Raw genomic sequence first — 6,428 nt, 5'->3', positions numbered from 1 at the left:
TGTATTTCTGTGGCTGTTTATCTTCATCAGAAGATTCATTAGAAATTTCAAATTTAGAAGAGAAAATACATTCACAATTTTCAGAGTCTGAACAATCACAAGCATTTGTATAAAAATTTAATTCTTCAACTTCTTCTGTAGTATATACAGAACTAGAACTTTCTACAGGTGAGTCAAGCAACTGTTGTTGCTAAATCTGGGGTTGTTCTTTGATCACCACATTGGGCCAATGATCAGTTTTATGATTTCTAGACCCACATCTCATGCAAAGATACTGAGCCTCTGTTTTTGGAGTTTTTAATGGAGGCTAAGATTTCTTGCCTCGATTTATTTTTGATTCTTCACCTAATGGACAATTATTTGCAGTATGTCCATTTTTGCCACACAACCAACATGTCAATTTATTCCATTTTTCTTGCTTGGCACTATGCAGGTGAATGTCAGATGGTTTGTAATAATGTGTGTTAGGGACATATTTGTAATATCCCTTCCTTTTATGCTGTCGAAAAGATCGACCTTTCAACTTAAAGCCTTTTCTAGTTGATAAATTCTTTTATTTCTTGGCTCGTTTCTTGATTTTTCTCCTTTTTACTAATGGACCATCGAGAGATAACTCATACTTGTTGCACAATGATTTGCTGTCAGGGAATCTGGACAACTTTTCTAGAGACTTATTAACTTTCGAGCTTGTGCAAAGACCAACCAGAGCTTTAGTAATAATTGAATATATTTGTCCCCATGTGTAAGACTCAAAAGGCATTTGAAAAAATTCTTGCATTCTGAGATAGTCAACAAATTTGGAAGGAAGTGCTGCAAGATAAACTTGCTTCCATAAAAAATTCTTTGAGTCTTTGACTTCATAGATTCTCTGCATCCAATCTCGATGGAAGTCTTCATATTGGGATATTTTATTGCACTTGAGATTCATTAAAATAATCTCATGCTTATCGGCTATTTCAGCCTCAGAACCACACCAATGCTCAACAATCATGGAGGTCAAGGCTCCAATCATGTTGTTCTGTACTGTCCCATTTGAATTATGAATTATATTTCCTTGCTCATCCTTGAGAAGCTGTTCTTCCATCTCTTTAATTAAAGCAGGAGAGGATTCTGTTTCCCACCATTTTGATAGTGTGCCTGTGAAACACTGGATAATTGCTTTGCAGGCTTCTACCTCAGTTTTTCCCCTTAGACACATAAGTTTATATTCGGTAAACATCATGTCTACCATTTTTCTTATCTGGTCGACACTGAGATTATCTATTGTCCATTCCCTATGAGAATCAGGGAAGAAAGTGTGGGTTTCAGGCAGTTTGCCTTTTCCTCTGATATCAGGTGCTGAATATCTGTTGTACTGACTTTCCAAGGGCTCATATATAGGCATAACTTCTGGCTCTTTCTCCTCATCCTTAAACAGACTTGCTATAGAAATATGTTCACTTAGAGTGTCAAATTTTTCTGGTTCTTGGGATGCAATTTCTTTGGGGAATAAAAAAGGAAACTTGTCGACTGGCTTGACAGGATCCTGAATACAGACACTTGCCTTATGCAAAAAAGAAGAAGGCACTGGTTTTTCTGTTTTGGATATAGATAATTGATTCATGTTTTGTACCAGTTCATTTATTTGTCCAGATGTAGAACCAATATGTTCTACCATTTTGTCTCCAACATTCTCTAGCTTTATTAGAGATTCTCTAACATTTCCTCTAATTACTGAAGTAGAATTTTGAACATTATTCAAGGAATTATTTACAGAATTCAAAGAAACTTAGACAGTATCAAATTGTTCTTTGACCTCTTTGGATTTGGCCATGTTCATTTCAAGACCTTTCAGAGTTGTGTTTGTCCAATTCAGTTGTTCAGAAGTTTTATGTATTCTGCCATCAGTTCCAAATGCACTGTCATCCTTTAATACTAATGGTATTGCTTTTGCAGAATTTTGTCCTTCTCCAAGCACTATGCCTTTGTATGGAGGAAATTTGTAGGTGTTTCAACTTTAAGGCCATCTAGTGCTATCCAAGAATGTTGAGATGAAGTGGATGCATCAGTCATTAAAATCATTTGTTGTTTTCTCTTTTCTAACCAAACATAGAATGAGATCCATGTGTTAGTACATTCCATGTGGCTTTTCCATTCTTGAGACAATTTTATTTTTTCAGACATAGAATGACTCAAACCAAATTCTTTTGCTTTAGGATTTGTAAAAAGATCCCAATTCAACATGGCTTTCATCCATTTGGCAGAGATTCTATTTTTCAGACATCCATCCATTAAAGTGAAGAATTTGTGCATCTCCATGACTGTTGGCTTTTTGCAGTCATCTGGAACAGAACCAAATCGACAATTTGGTATAAGGCCATTAGCTTGCTCAAGATAACCAATACCATATCTTGGTTTGGCTGGTTTCATTATTGAAAACATTTGGGTTAACCTCGGATCTTCATTTTCCAAAATAGGAATCTCATGCATCATTAAAACATGTTCTGACTCATGAGGAAATGGAATTTTAGAGCACTTAGGATTTGGACATGGATTGATAGAGGTTGTAGGTGGGGCTTCACCAGTCCTAGGATGATGGTTCTCATGGATTACCAAATCTGCATGCTGGCTTTAGGTAAGGTAAATTTATCCATTCCTTATAAACATTGTTTGGAAATTGAAAGTAAAATTGTGCGTCTAAAACCTTGTAACATAACATTGAAATGTGCAAGGTTTTGGACAATGAATGCTCAAAAATCCATTTACACAGTTCTAAAAAATTATAATATGACGATGTTTCAGTAAAAATGAAAAACTAAAGAATCTAGTTGCATTCTTTCAAAGAGTTTAAAGTAAAGGTTCTCTGACAAAAAAGTCTAAATTGTTTAATGCTCATCGTATAGGGCTGTAAATTAAAGTGTTTTTCAATTGCATAGCATTTTGTCCTTTCAATTAAATAATTTAATCGAATTTAATAATGAATGAAAAAAATTAAATATTTCACAGTGCTAAAATTGCAAATGGACTTTTCAATCTTCGAGCTACATGTAACAAATAGACTTTTCAATCCTTTTTTTTCTCGAATATGAATTGCAAATAGACTTTTTAATTTTCAGTTTGACTGGAAAAACCTCTAGATAGCCATTTCAACAATTTTATCCGCAATCTGAAAATTTCCATTATATTTAAGACGAAATTTTATACTCAAACTTGGAAATTTCCATTATATTTAAGACGAAAGACACACGAAAGTATCGTATGCCAATCGCAATAAAAGGCTCTGTGCCCACTAGATGGGCCAAAGTAATTGGGCTTCCGAGTCCTGACAGGTCAACTAAATCTGACGGTCTATCTTCGATCCATAGCGCACTTACTCCCTGCGAGCTTAACTACATGTCGGAACAATAATTCAAACACAACTCCGGCGTCCGCACATGTAGAAGGTTTGTATAAAAGTCCGCTGTATTCGGCAACAGATTAGCGGCACTTAAGGTTAAGCGCAAGAGATTGGGATTTAGCTGGAGTTAGGTGGGGTGGGGTAGGGTAAGGAGAGTATGCCGTGTTTGACTGCAATGCAGAGAAGAATCGAATACTAAATCATTGTCACGCACTGAAAACAAACAAAGCAACCACGACCGAGGAAAGTAACAGGAGCTGCAGCAGCAGCCATGGATTCGCCATCGGAAGCTGCCCACCAAAAGCCCAGCTGAGGTGGTGATAATACGGGCCGGGAGTCCTGTTGGGTGGACGCTGGGTTGTTAGGATAGGCGATCAGTGAAACCATGAGAAAATTCGGGTTCTTGGGCCTTCTGGGGGTCATGCTAGTGATTTTCCAACTGATATGCCTCATTTCGTCCCAGCCCATTTCTCCAGGAGATGATACACAGTGTCTTCAGTCTACTTTCAAGGAATTGAAGGACCCTCAGGGGAATCTCTACACCTGGAACTTCGCGAACACTACCAAGGGGTTTATTTGCAATTTTCTGGGAATTACTTGTTGGCATAATGATGATAACAAAGTGCTGTCAATTTCGCTTCAAGGTATGGAGCTTCAAGGTGAGTTTCCACCTGGAGTACAGTACTGCAAGAGTATGACGGGCTTGACTCTCTCTCAAAACAGTCTTACGGGTACCATTCCCAAGGAGCTCTGCCAATGGCTTCCTTTTCTGGTAACCATTGATCTCTCCAACAACAAGTTTACGGGACCTATTCCTCATGAGCTTCATAATTGCACATACCTCAATATCCTCCGCCTGAATGGAAATCAACTTACAGGGGAAATTCCCTGGGAATTGACACGGCTCGACCGTCTCAAGGAGTTCAATGTAGCAAACAACAAGCTAACTGGAAATATACCTTCATTCACTCACACTCACAACTTTTCTGCCTCTAGTTTTCAGGGTAACCCTGGGCTATGTGGGCCTCCCCTGAAAGCATGCGAATCGACCAACGGGTCAGTAAATCCCATGGCTGTCGCGGCCTTTCTTCTGTTTGGCATAGTGTTAATTGTCTGGATTTTACTTGGTCTTCATTGGATGATTTCTGAAGCAAAAAGAAGAAGATCTGCTAAAATCCCATTCCCAACATCCAGAGAGCCCAGCGATTGGCAGAAATATGTACGAGTTCGGAGATCTGTTAAAGTTCGCTTGTTCGAGAAGCCAATGAGAAAAATGAGATTGGACGATCTTCTGGCTGCCACTCAAGACTTTAGCGAAGACAATATCATATTGTGCGGAAGAACAGGTATCCTCTACAAAGGCAAGCTGTCCGATGGGTCTTTGTTGGCAGTAAAAAGGCTCCGCTCATGTTCACAGGGTGCAGAAGATTTCAAGTGCGAGATGAAGACATTAGCCCATCTGAGGCACCGAAATCTTGTCCCTCTTCTGGGCTACTGCATTCTAGAAGAAGAGAGGCTGTTGGTGTACAAAAATATGGCGAGGGGAACGCTCCTCAGCTACCTCCATGGCGTTTATGGCGACCATAATACGCTCGACTGGGCGACAAGGCTGAAGATCTGTATAGGCACTGCCAGAGGACTCGCTTGGCTTCACCACAGCTGCGATCCCCACGTCGTGCATCGCAATATAAGCAGTGGAATCATCTTTCTAGATGAAGAGTACGAACCACGCATTAGTGGATTCGGATTGGCCAGACTTCAGAATCCCGAGGACAGTCACTGTGTTACCATTTCTTGCTCTGGAGAGAAGACTACTGATGAGGTTGTGGAGGAATTTGGGTACGATGCTCCGGAAACGTGGAGGAACTCGTCTGTTGCGACATTGAAAGGCGATGTATACAGTTTCGGAATACTTGTGTTAGAGATAATCACGGGGTTAAGGCCGCGTGACACCATCATGGATGAAGAAAGTAGGAATGAAATGACTTTCCTTGAATGGATACATGGTCCTTTTGTACATGACGGCGTCGACTGTATAGAGCAGGCAATACAACGCTATCGCGCGAATCAGATGAATGTATCATCAGAGGATTGGATACACCGTCTTTTTGCAGAGAAAGACTGTGTTGAGCGGCTAAAAGACAGGTATCGTGCTAATCAGATGGCGGAATTATCCGACGAAGATATTTCAGCCGTTGCAGAGGTGACCCGCGTGGCATTTGAATGTGTGAATATTGATCCGGGAGAGAGGCCATCGATGTATGAAGTGTACAAGCGTTTGATGAAGATTGGAGAGAGGTATAGTAGCATTTCAGACGACGACGATGAGGAAGTCTCCCTTCTTCAGTACAATCAGGCATCATCCGGTTAATGGCGTTGTCGTTTACACACAAGTGTTAAATAGATATAATGTGCGATAAAATGGTCTTTTTTAGTCTTTGAGAGCAGAATGCAAAATCCATGCACTACACTTAATAAGCAAAGCAAATTAGGGTTATGAATGGAAATTTCAATGTTGTCATTCCTGCCATGCTAATAGATAGAAAAGAAAAGTCAACATGGAATACACAATGGACGTGCTTGTTAAGAACCAATAGGATTCTTGAGAAGACATTTCTACATTAGGTAGAGCTTGTATATGCTAATGAGTATCGTAGTTGTTATGTATCCATACAATGTATTGTATAGTAGGTTTTAGGGAATCATTGAATAAAATAAGTTCAAAACCAGAACAATGTATCCCTTGATTTATAAGTTAAGAATATAAATTAGTAATAAGGGGAGGTATAAGATAGAAAACGGATCAACATCAAAGTTATGTTGATTCCCAGGTACAAATTTTGGTTAAGAGAGATGATCTCCCTATGAGTAAGACTATGAGTAAGACTATAGAAGAGTGTGATACAATTTAGGAAACAAAATTATTTCTAGATTTGTATAAGTGATTGATATATTTGATAAGCTTATATTAGTTTTTTTTCAATCTCATTACCACCTAACCCACCCATGATATCATGGATGTCATATATGTAGTAGTTTTGATACATTCCAT

The 6,428-nt window shown here is 39.0% G+C and overlaps 1 pseudogene; it reads left to right on the top strand.

Moving 5' to 3' along the window:
• The first annotated feature begins 3,419 nt into the window (after nt 1-3,419).
• On the top strand, nt 3,420-6,082 carry LOC149262135 (probably inactive leucine-rich repeat receptor-like protein kinase At5g48380 pseudogene; annotated as a pseudogene).
• Nucleotides 6,083-6,428: the final 346 nt, after the last annotated feature.

This window comes from Pinus tabuliformis, chromosome 6, assembly GCF_031772625.1.
Source record: "Pinus tabuliformis cultivar Carrire ecotype Pingquan chromosome 6, CPIR1, whole genome shotgun sequence".
Lineage (NCBI taxonomy): Eukaryota > Viridiplantae > Streptophyta > Pinopsida > Pinales > Pinaceae > Pinus > Pinus tabuliformis.
The sequence above is the reverse complement of the archived record's forward strand: the minus strand, read 5'-3'. Positions and strand labels throughout refer to the sequence as shown.